The following is a 13,351-nucleotide window of genomic DNA, read 5'->3' on the forward strand; positions in this document are numbered from 1 at the left end:
TTCTGAGTGATAAAACATTACAGAAAATTACTAAGATCTACTGTACTTATTTCCTGAGAGAAAGTTTTGCTTTTTTGACCACATAATTAAATTGAGGTTTTTGTGTGTCACATGTTGCATTTGTAGGAAAAAAATTAATTGCAGAAGTCGCTTAACCAGTAAATTTTTGCTGCACAAGAATGAAAAGCTGAGTCTGGGTCTTCAGCTCAAGCATTAAAGCCAGGTACATTGGCGTGAGTGTTACTGGCTCTCTGGTTTAGCTCAATTGGTGAGCTCAGACTTGACTCAAAAATAATGGAAAATCAACTGAAGAGAGTACTTGCTTTTGGACATATATGTACATATGTACCTGAAAATTCATGTGTACACACTCATTAACACACACAAACATATAATGGTAGCAGAAACAAATGATACATACACATTTATTTTGTCTTACTTATTTTAGCCTTAGCTAAATGCCAAAAGACAGCTTCTTTTCTTCCCAAGAATCCATAGCACTACAACACGTTACACAGGAGAATCAAAAAAAAAAAAAAAAAAAAAAAAAAAAAAAAGAAATGAAACACAATTAATAACAAACCCTGTAGTATGATACGTATAGAACACTTCTCTTACTATACTTAGCACACCTAAAGAATACACACTTTAAAAATATATTGTTAGTTCTCTGAGAATTTCATAAAATGCATTTTGAACATATTTAGATCCTTTCCAAACCCTCGCAAGATCCACCCCACTCCCTAGCCACCTATAATTGTGTTTTATTTCTCTTTCTTTGTTTTCACATACATTGAGCTTTGTGCTGCCAATATATTCTTGGATGTGTGGCCTTCCACTGGGTTGTGGCTGATTTACCAGTGGTTATATCCTTAAAAATTTATTTCCATCTCTTAGTACCTATAATTTGCCAATAGCTTCTGGGTTAGGAGTGAAACTTTGTTACTAATGTCAGCCTTTCTGTTGGGATGGTATGTTTTGAGTTTGCACAGGTCATGTGCATACTGTCACACTCTCTGATAGTTCATATGGGCACCTTCTCTGTTTAAGACACTGTTTTAATGTAGTCAATGTACCATGGTCTCTGGTTCTTAAACTTTCTCTATTCCCTTTTCTATTATGATCCATGAAACTTTGTGGAGTGTATGTGTCTTATTTTAAGTGTATATTACTGGGTACAATACCATAACCAAAAGCAGCTTGGAGAGGAAAGGGTTTATTTTAGCTTTTAGCTTCACATCACAGTCCATCACTGAATAAGTCAGGCAGGAAGGACCTCAAGGCAGGAACCTGGAGGCAGGAGCTGTAGGTAGTCTTCTTAGGGGATGAAGATTCCACAACCTCTTGCTCTCTGTGCTGTGGCTAGATGTGTGCCTCTGTTTTAATCCTAGTAGGCATCTCCAAATCATTTTAGACAGTCTAAAACACACCTGATAAGTATAATCTAATATAAACTTTTGTTTTATCAACTTTCTTTTTGGCCCGGTAGAACAGTCAATATTTTTAGAAAACAGCTGTTGCCAGATGCAGCATAGCACGGGAAGGCAAATGTTCCTTAATGTTAGCTATTCGCTCTCCATTTCTTCTGTCCTGGGCTCCCTTCCCATTTCATGCTAAATGTCCTCCTTAAGTTATTTTCCTTCACTCTTTTCATTCCTTATGTTCTGTTATCCTCTCTTGCTTAAATTATTTTTCCCTATTTCCCTTTTCTAGCTTCCTGGATTCTGTATGTACTACAATTCAAACGTATTATGCTCTTCGAATATGATCAATGCAAGTTCTTTGTAATGGTTATTCCTTAAAATCTGGTAAAACAGGCAGGTAAATAAAATGATCAGTAAGATAATTATCATGAGTCAACCTTATTTTAAAATACAAAGATTGAAGCATTATATTACCCTCTATTCACGTGAAATTATTATTTTCAATTAAAATAAAGGAATATAACCATGTTTATTAAAATATTAATAAATAATCTTTAGGAAATAAAGGAAAAAGAATAATTCTTGCAATTTTTGTATAAATGAATCATGTATGGGTGTTTTGGGAGCCTGTGTGTCTTGTCAGAAGATGATATCAGATCTCCTGGATGGCGTTACAGAATGCTGTGACCTACCCTGTACGTTTTGAGCCTCCATGTGTGTACTAAGAATTGAACCTGTGTCATCTGTAAAATAACCATTGGGCCATCATGTCACCTCATATATTATATTTTCATTCTTTTTTTTCCTTTGCATACTTTTAATTAATTTTTTTTTTGTTTTTGTTTTTTAACCATCGAAGACTTTATTTTGAGATGATTTTGCAATAAACACAGTGAACAGGCTCCAAGTAGATGTCTATTCTTCTTCTTTATCCTCATCCTCACAGGTGTTGATGCCTAAGTCCGCTTAACCCCTTTCTGAGGCAGACATATCCTCAGAGAACTCACCCTCCTCCATGTGTTTATCCACAAACCAGTGTACAAAGGCTTCTTGGCAATTATCAGGTCCAGGTGGGCCCAGGCTTCAGCACTGGCAATCGTGTTGCTCAGCCTGCACACTACATGCTGCACCTTGGCCATGTAACCCCCAAACACCACAATGGGTGGTTGGTAGTTGATACCAACCTTGGAGCATGTGGGGCACCAACCCACAAACTGGATGCTGACTGTGGTCTTGATGGCAGTGTTCACATCCTTGGACACCATATCTCACTGGTATAGCAGGCAGGAGGTCATGTGCTTGCCATGCCGAGGGTCACACTTTTCTATCTGGATGGCGGTCTCAAATCAGGCATTGTTGATCTCTGCCACTGATAGATGCTCATGGTAGGCCTTCTCTGCAGAAATGACTGGTGCATAGGTGGCCAAGGGGAAGTGGATCCGAGGGTAGGGCACCAGGTTGGTCTGGAACTCTGTCAGGTCCACATTGAGGGCCCCATCAAAGCGCAAGGAGGCTGTGATGGAGGAGACAATTTGGCTGATGAGGTGATTGAGTTTGGTATAGGTAGGGCTCTCAATATCTTGGTTGCAGTGGCAAATGTGATAGATGGCCATGTTGTCTACCATGAAGGCACAGTCTAAGTGTTCCAGGGTGGTATGGGTGGTCAGGATGGAGTTGTAGGGCTCCACTACAGCTGTGGACACTTGTGGGGCTGGGTAGATGGAGAACTCCAGCTTGGACTTCTTGCCATAGTCGACAGAAAGCCACTCCATCAGCAGAGAGGTGAAGTTGGAGCTGGTGCCTGCTCTAAAGCTGTTTACTGATCAGACAGCTTGTGGATCCGGTTCAGTACTGGGTCGCTGATCTCCTTGCCAATGGTGTAGTGGCCATCAGCATAGTTCTTGGCTGCATCTCTTTCCCAGTGATAAGGTGGTCTAGGTAGAAGAGCTGGTGGTATGGGCCACTTTGAATCTCATCAATTACAGTAGGCTCTAGACCACAAAGACTGCCCAAGGCACATGCTTTCCAGCTCCAGTTTGACAGAAGTGGTGAAGGATTTACCCACTCCACCAATGGACTTATTGCTGGGCAACTCCCCATAAGGATGAATCCCATGCTCCAGACAGTAGAACTCGCAGCAGGCATTGCCCATCTGGACACCTGCCTGCTACACATGGACTAGTTTGGGCTGTGTATCTCATGTACAGTCAAGGACATGGATCTCATGAAATCTTAATTTAAAAAATTTTTACATTACAGTTTTAGTTTATTCTTTAGGTATTTTAAACCAGGGACCCCACAACATTTATTCCCAGTCATTTCATGCCTGCCACCAACATTTGTGACCTCCCACCACAAAAAAAGTCAAAATAAGAATATTATTAAAAATAAATAAAGGTCAAATTTGCATTATCTAAATACTCACTGGAGCATGCTCAAACTCTCAGTGGACTTTCTCTTAAATAAAATAGTTCTTCCCTTTCCATATCCTGCCAGAAGCCATCAGTTTTGCAGTGCTAAACTTCAGCAGCCCCACCACACTATAAGAGTTCCCTTCAATTAGCTTCCTTTCTAGACTCTTGCTTCTTTGAGGGTTTGTCACAGGAGCCGTCCCTCTCAGCTGTGCATTTCTAGTCATTGTTCTCACAGGAAAGGTATTCTGTTTTCTTTTGACAGTCAGTGGAAGCAGAGATCCTGAGCCTCAACACTGTTTCTAGTAGCAGCTTAGACCATAAACACAGCTCCCAGCTGTAGGAGAACCAGGGACTCAGACAAGGCTTTCAAAGACATCTCGGACCATGGTCATCACCACGGCCTCAGGTGGTATGTTGATGCCCATGGGCCATGCTTCCACCAGCATCCTATTGATGTGAATGAGCTGCCTGCACAGTCACCCAATTCCATGGTTGTGCCTGGGTCCATGCTGCCACCACAGGCTATGTCTGTGTCCATGCTACTTAACCTGGGTCTCTGTTGATATCCATGGCTGTGCTACAACCAAAGACCATATGGATGTCTGTGGTCTGTGCTGCAGCCTGAGGCCATGTTGATATTTTTATTCTTATTACAAGAAATATTTTTTAAATAAGTTATCATCCTGGGACTTATAGAAAACCATTATAACAATAATAAATGATTCATCTCCGCTTTGAAAAACCTAGATTAGAACAGATTGGATTAGAAATAAGATTGAAGTGACTGATTAGAATTAAAACAAGGTATGATGCTTATATAGAAAAGATAAAGTAAAAAATATGAATATGAAAACAAATATTTGTGGTGTTGTTATCTGGAGATGGCCATAATTTATTGCTAAGATGTCTAAATTTCTACAATGTATTTTTAAGTTATGTGTTGTGATATGATACATTTTTTATACACAACAAGAAGAGACTTAGGTAGTCCTATCTTGAGTTAAATAATTAACTTGAATTAACTAAGGGTCTACTATTACAGATCTCTTGATATTGTTAAATATCCACTGATTGAAGCAACTATCACTGGGGGACATTAGAATATTGTCAATCCTCATATCATGAACAATTTAATATATTGCACCTGAAAAATTTAGAGAACATTAAACATTTGAAACATATATTCAAATTTTTTGACATACTTTGTATTCTTAATAAAAATATATTCAAAGAAATACAGTGTTGTGGTTTGAAATCAACTACCATACCCTGATGGGTTATGAGCTTGAACAGTTGGCTTTGTTGTGGAATGTGCAGAACTTTCAGGAGGGGGAATCTCACTGGATGAAATGGTTAATAGAAGCAACCTGAAGGATTTTTGGTCCATTGCATTTCCACTCACTTTTTTTTTTTTAATTCACTGTACACACAATGTTACTGACTGCCTCATTTTTCTGCTACCATTGAGGCCTAATACCATGTCCTTTCTCAAACCACACCCACATAAGTTCTTCAAAATGCTCTGCTTTTTAAAGAAGAAAAACAACTTACAGAGCAGATAAATGCAGGAATCACTCATGTTTTCTCTGACCCCAACGATTTCAAATGAGAGCCACAGGTGGATAAACTAGTAATTCCAATATTGATAATCAACTGTAAACAAATAAGCAGGCTAACATCTAGCAGGAGATTAGCATTCCAATAAAAATTATGACTCTATTTGCCTCAGCTAATGATTATGATTTCTACGTCAATGCCTTACACTTCATACCTCATCCCTGGGCTTTTATCATAGTATTGTATATATTTCTTCCAGCTCTCTCCATGTATTTAAACATCTAAAATATGCAAAATTTTTATGTTACAAATCAATTAAGAGAAACTTTATTAAAATTACAAAATCTAAGTGAATCATTCACATAGTAGACTATGAAATAGTGGGGTGAGTAGATTTTAAGACAATGATGTCATCAATCGGCCACCAGGACAGTGAGAGGTAAATCCACAGCACCTTGCAGGAAATATTTTGATTCATATCAGACTTCCCTCAAAGGTAATGCTTCTGTTTCTTGTAAATAATAAGTAGAATCTTATTCCTGAAAGATCGACCATGCATGTCTATAAATGTCATTTAGAAGGTGCAATTTTGTACGTATTACAACACAAATGTCCAATTTTGAGTTAACAAATTGTCAAACTATATGTTGTTTAATAAACTTCTGTAGTAAGTGAACATGAAACATACATCAGAATTGTAGCATAGCTTTTCAGACACTTTTAGTCTACATACTAAGATTGTTGCTTGATTTTTAGCTGTGTAATGGGAGACACATTGGTTCACTTAAAGCACTGATTTCTTATGCTGGTTCTGCTAATATGTCAAGTGACATTTCTTACTTACATTAATTTTTGTATTGCTTTTTGTATTACACCCTTTTCTGCTCATCATCATTATAATCCAAACATCTGTAAACAATGAGAGGAGCTTTAACACCATAAATTCCTGAGATTAAAATCAGTAAGTATGGAGCATTTTGGATAAAACTCTTTTATTATAAAAGTCTTCATCTTGAAATTGAGTCATCATTTTAGCATATGTCTCACATTGATGTTCTAATCCAATGAACACCTGAGACAAATTTAATAGGGAAAAAGACTTTTGGACAAAAATCTTATATTATGTAAAATATTAATTTGAAATATTAAAAGTAAACATTTTGAAATATACCTCACATTATAGTGATTAGCATGTATAAATAAACAAACTGCAAGGCTTAAAAATAAGATGTTTGCTTCTAAATTAACCATAATATTTGAGCTACAGAACATATTATAAGGGCTCCATGTGCTACGGTGGATGAACTAGCAGCTCATATAATCGTTTTTCTTAAAAATGAAAATGCTGCAGCGTTAGAATCAAACCACTCTCTTAGTCTATATAGTGCTGTATAAATGTAATTATATATACATATATATGTGTGTGTGTGTGATGTCAGGACTGACAATTTGGTATTGTGTAAACAATGAAATGCTCTACACTGGGGAAGACTGTTTCTCCTGCTTTCAGCACTCCTTGATTGCTAATATTTCTTTGTGTAGGGTACAGAATAGCATTTCCACATTCATCTTGGCAAGCCTACTGTCACTGTCCTTGTTCAGTTCATGTTTAAGCAGTCGTGTTGATGAAACTTTAGGGTATAACTTCTGACATTATGAAGAAGACAAAAGATCCATCGAAAACACCCAGTCCTCTAGCTCCTAATCTTTCTGACTTTTTTCCCCACAATGTCCTCCAAGCCTTGGTTTTGGGAGTGTGTGAATAGTTAGATCTGTCCATTGGGACTGGGGCCCACAACTCTGCAATTCAACAATCAGTATGTTTGGATATTTCTTAGTTATTTCTCCTTACAGTAGAGCTCTCTGTTCAGATCTCAGACACACTTTTTGAATGAGAAGTTGGTTTTGATTTAGTTTGATTTTTTTGTGTGTGTGTGTGTTCTTTGTGTATTTTGGAAGTTAATCCTGTCAGATAGATAGCTAGAAAATTCTCTTCCATTCTGTGTGCTTCCTAGCCCACATCCCCTCTAAACCTAAATTTTCTAGGAGACTTAATCATGGAGGAATGTTAAATTTGTCAATAACTTTCTCTATGTTTATTGAGATGATCTTTGATTAAAGATCTTTTGTCTTTAAGTAAGTTTACGTGGTTTATTACATTTATTGACTTGCTTTTGTTGAACTATCCCTGCAGTTTAGGCATAAAGCCAGATTGAACATGGTATAGAATTTTTGATGGGTGTCTCTATTCTGTTTGCAGGTGTAAAACATTTTTCAGTTCACCAGGGACAATGGCCTATAAGTTATCTGTTGTTGCTGTTGTGTGCCTATACCTCGTATGGATACCTGCATGAAACTAGCTTGTCTCTGTCTCCTCTCTCTCTCTCTCTCTCTCTCTCTCTCTCTCTCTCTCTCTCTCTCTCTCTCTCTCTCTTTCTTTCTCTCTTTCTCTCTCCCTTGCTCCCTCCTCCCATCTCTCTCCCCCACTCCCCCACTCCTCCTCTCTCTTCCTCCTCCTCCTACTCCCCGTGAACCTTTCATCTTATAAATTATTTAAGAAGGACTTCATGTAGAATTCTGCTGTGAATTCATCTGGTTATGGAGTTTTTAAGTCGAAGAACTTTTATTACTATTTCAATCTGCTCATTAGTTATGGCTCTGCTTAGGTTTTTGACTTCTTAGTTTGATATCTATGGTTTGGCTGGATCTTGATATCTATTTCTTTTAGGCTTTCCAAGTTAATATCCTACAGGTTTTAAAATATATTCTCATGTAAAATTCTGAAATTTTTGGTGTCTGTTGAAATGTTTGTCTTTTAATTAATTTATGATTCTTTTAATTTGGGTCCCCTCTTTCTTAGTTAATATTGACAGCAGAGTATATACCAATCTTGTTTATCTTCTTAAAGTACCAGCTTTTAGATTTGTAGTGTTTTCTTTGTTTCTATTTTATTTATTTCTTCTATGAATTTTATCAGTTTTGGAAGTAGGCTTTGTTGAGATTTGGTTTGTTTTTGTTTCTTCAATTTCTTGAGTGGCAAAATTAAGTCATTCACTTGTGCACTTTCTGCATTTTTACTGTAAGCACTTATAACCTATATTTATCTTAGAGGACTGAATTCAATGTATATGTGTGTGTGTTTGTGTTGTACCATATTTTTATTTTTATTTACTGTAATCAGATTTAAAGATTTTTCTTAACATCCCAGGATGAGGTCTATTTTAATATGCTTTTCTGTGAAGCTGAGTAGAAATGTATTCTCTGGTGCTTGGATAGAATATTCTGTTGATATCTGCTCTTCCTTTGATGTATGTTACATATATATTTAGGATAGTAATGTCTTCCTGGCTAACTGTTCCCTTGATTAGAGTGAAGTGTCTCTTTTTATTTATTCTGATTAGGTTTGTTTGAAGTCTATTTTTCCCACATATTAAAATGGTAATGCCCGAATGCTTCCTAGTCCCATTTGACTGGAGTACTTTTGTCCACCCTTTTCCTCTAATGCCATGTTTACTTTTAAAGCTAGGAAGTTTCTTGTTGACACCAGAGAAATGAATTTTATATTTTTATCCATTGATGAATCCTGTGATTGGATAATTGACCAATTGACAGTTAAAGTTATTCTTGAAGTGAATGTATTGATTTTGTTGTTAATTTTCGCACTTTGTTTACTCAGTCATACTTCGTATTTTAATAATGTGGCTTCATATTTCTTTACTTTTTTATCATCTCTTTACTATTCTTATTTCTCTCTTGGACTCTCGTTATTGGGTTCTGTACTTTTGTTAGGTTTGGTTTGTTGGAAATAAGCTATTTACAGAATAGAAAATGTTTCTCATTCTTTTAACTATGGCAGACACTTTTCCTGACAAGCATAGTCTTTTTGATTTGGAATGCCTTGCTCAAGACGCCTTTCTCTTTCAGTATTTTATTTGAGAAATCAGCCTTTACTTTGATAGATTTCCTTTAAATGTGACTTTTCATTTTTTAATTTGTTTTGTTTTACTTTCAACTTTCAGTACTCTCTATTTTGTCCTTCTTACTTACTTAGTGGTTTCAATATGATATGCAATGGGAATTTTTCCCCTCATCTTGTCTACTTTGTGTTCTTTGTGATTCCTGTATCTGTATGAATGTGTCTTTATTAAGTTTAGGCAACTTTGCTTCTGTGGCCTTGTTGAAGATCTTCTCTACAGCACTGACTTGGGATTCTTTTCCATCACTCATGCTTATACTCCAAAGGGTTTGTTGTTGTCATTTTTATATTTTCTGTATGTTCTTTAGTGTTTTTACTTTTTATTTGTATTTACTGATTATTGGGTCTATATCCTCAACTTTATCTTTGAGTCCTGACGTTTTATATTCTCTTTCATTCATTCTACTTGTAAAGATTCCCTTTGAGACTTCTAGTTAGTTACCAGGGTTTTCAGTTCCATCTTCATTTCAGTTTGAATTCTCTTCAGTGTATCTATATCATTGTTGAATTTTGTTCTTAAGTCCTGGATTCTCTTTTTCATTTCCAGTAGCCTTATTTTTGTGTTTTTTGAGCATCATTAAGGCTTTTATTCTCCTTAAGTTCTTTGTCCTTAATTTCCTTAAGCTCATTCTTTGTGTCTTCTTTAATGAGGTTTATAAATGTTCTCTTAAGTCCTGTGTGTTGAGGTTCATCTAAAAAAATTCCCATTGTAAAATATTGCTATAAGATTAGCCAAGTTTGAAGAAAATGCACCGGCATGACTTTTCGTATTGTTCATGTTTTTAAATCTAACACAAGTATGTGCAAATATTTTTTATTTCTAAGTCTGATGTGCAAGATCAGGTTGGGGCAGAAGAGAGGATACTTGGGCATGTTGGGTCTCTATGTCTGAAATCAGATAGACAGAGGGGACTGGGCTTGTGTGTATGATTTATCTCCTGGTCAAAACCTGGTGTTTGGAAGTAGATCTGGCTCTGTGGGAAGATTAGAGATGGTGTGGAAGGAGCCTAATGGCTAGAGAGCAATTAGAGAATGTCCAGGTTCAAGCCTAGAGGTCAATTGTAGCACAGGATGTGGGCTAGATATGATGGCTTGGAGGAGGGTGTGTGAACAGAGGTGAACAGAGATGGACAGGAAGATTTATCAGCTAGACCCTCAAGAATGATGTGGGAAGTCCTGCTCTGTTATGAAAATCTGTGTGTGGTGACGGGTAGGTTGATCTTGCTGTAGACATGGCTCTAATGTAGACAATTGTGGACAGACAAAACTGGGGTAGTAGATGTGGCATCAAAGGCTACATATGTCAGGTTAGGGAGAAGACATGAATAGGGGGAGTCAAAAAGACTCACCAGGCAAATAATTAAAATTACAGATAACCAATATATATTATTAAATTTAAATACTTTAAATTTTTATTAAAATAAGATAAATTATTGATAAAATGTACTTTGGACTATATATTTTCATTGTTCTATATACATGCATCCAGTGTTCACATTTACCATAAAGCTATGGCCATTTTAGCTGAAATTATGTGCATTTATTTCTTGCTTTATATATTTCTTATTCTGAGCACAATCAAGAGTAGCTTATTCCAAAAGTCACAGATGCATTTTTGTTATTAAAACAAAAAAGAATAAAGAACAAAATTCAGGCAATAAATCAAAGAACAGGCCAAAGTTAACATTTGATCTGAATATGTCTAAACTTTTATCCTTCTTGAAGTTGAAGCACATAATAAAATTTGATTTGACATATCACTCTCATTATTTTGTTATAGAAGTTGGCAGAAAATGCAAAGTAATGTTTTATAACACACTCTATGTGGGATTTTGTTTGATGATTCTATGTGGGACATTTAACAGTTTGAAAGTAACTTCAGTGGTATTTTTAGGAATGATTAGGGGCAATATTCACAGTTTTTTAAAAGATATCTCCTTAATGAAAGGCAAGAGCTGTCTTAGATTTTCAACTGCTCTGTTGAAACTGAATAATCATAAGCAACTTGAAGTATAAGTTTATTTGGTCTATGCTTCCATGTGATGTCCAACACAGTGTCAGAGCTGGAACTCAAGCTTGGCAGGAGCCTTGAGGCAGGAGCTGATTCAGAAGCCATAGATGAGTACTGTTTATGGACTTGATCTTTATGGCTTGCTCAGACTGCTTTGTTATAACATGCAGGACCATCAGCCTGGGCATGTCACCACCCATGATGAGCTGGACCCTAACATATCAAACATCAAATAAGAAAATGCCTTAGAATTTTACCTATAGCCTGGTTGTTTAATGGCATCTTCTTATTGAGGTTCCCTCCTCTAAAATGACACTATCCATTTGTATCTAGACTTTGTATCAAGTTATTATAAAACTACCTAGCACAATTGACCCCCCATCAATCTGACACACAAATACATCATTTCTTAACTTTCCATTCTAATTTACTTTCAAGTCTCATATTAATATCTATATCACAGAAAAACTTTTTATAAACTTAACGTGTCACAGTCTTTACAAGTCCAAACACTTTAAGAGTTCAGTTAAAAAAATCCATTTTGGTTTTAAAATCTAATATCTCTAAAGCTCTAAAATCTCTTTAAAAGTTCAGAATTTCTCAACTGTGAGATCCCGTAAAATCAAAACCAGTTAAATACTTTCTCATTTCAGGTGGCAAGAACTAGGGCACACTCACGGTTTGAACAAAACAAGCCGAAATCCAACACAGTCAATAACTCAGTGTCCAATGTCTGTGTTTCATTCATGGCATCCAAAGCATTTGGTTCACTTCTCTGGCTTCAGGGTCCGCAGCACACACACCTGGTCTCCTGGACTCAGTTTGCTGTACATTATGGTTAATGCTGTTCTTTGTGGTCTTCCAATGGTGCTGATCTCTTCAAAATGCTGGGTCTTTTCCTATAATTGGGATTCACTTTCACCATTATCCTCTCCTGGGTTCTCTTTATGGTGCAAATCTTCAACATCTCTGCATCACCTCTTCAGTTCTAGGGTTTTAACTATAACTGAAGTTGCATCTTCACCAATGGCTTCTTCTAGCTTCTCATAGTGACTAGTTTCAGCTGTTCTCTATGATCCCATCACACCTTGAAAACTACTATCACTGGGAAAACTCTTCTTATGACCAAGTTTAACTTCCAGATTGAGGTTAAATCTTGGCTACCTCTGGCACATAGATTCTTTCCTAGAAGACTTCACCTCAATAATGATAGTCCCTTCTTAATCAAAACATACTCTTCAGTCCTGGTTGAAAAATGTCTGTTGTCCCAGTAAAGCAGAGGTTTCTTTTTGGTGGTTCTTGATGCAAAATATCACATGCCCAGCATGATTTACACTTTATTTCCCTCTGAGACTTCTTTTTCTCCTGTATTTTCAACATTCTTATCTTCCAAACACTACATAGACTCTACCTACACTTTCTAAACTCAATGAAATAGTATTTTTAGCCCAAAGTTCCAAAGTCCTTTCATAGTACTTCCAAAAATAATGTCACAGAAATTGTGTTAAAAACATCATGTCCATAAATAGCATGGGAAGAAATGCTTTATTTGGCTTACTTTCCCACAAATCAGTCTGTCATAAAGGCAGGACAGGAATCAAAACAGCAAAGAAACATGGAGGCAGGAGATAACCCAAGGCCATGGAGGAATGTCACTTACAGGCTTGCTCTTCATTGCTTGCTTAACAAGCTTTCTTACAGAATTCATAAGAATCAGTACAGGACTAGCACCACCATCAATTACTAACTAAAAAATAGCCCAACAGGCTTGCCAGTCTAGAGCATGATCTTATGGAGGCATTTCCTACTGACATTCCCACCTGTCAGATCACTCTAGCATCTCATAAGTTGATCCTTGATGTAGACCCATTAGATATCACAGGAGCATATACATTTTAAACAATTTTAAGTTTATTAGTTTTTGAATTCACATTTAAATGGTCAATGGTAGATATTAAAGAACTTTCTG

General features: G+C 36.5%; 1 pseudogene; it reads right to left on the minus strand.

Moving 5' to 3' along the window:
- Positions 1-2,339: 2,339 nt before the first annotated feature.
- On the minus strand, positions 2,340-12,030 carry LOC127196139 (tubulin alpha-4A chain-like; annotated as a pseudogene).
- Between the last annotated feature and the right edge of the window lie 1,321 nt (positions 12,031-13,351).

This window comes from Acomys russatus, chromosome 12 (genome assembly GCF_903995435.1).
Source record: "Acomys russatus chromosome 12, mAcoRus1.1, whole genome shotgun sequence".
NCBI lineage: Eukaryota > Metazoa > Chordata > Mammalia > Rodentia > Muridae > Acomys > Acomys russatus.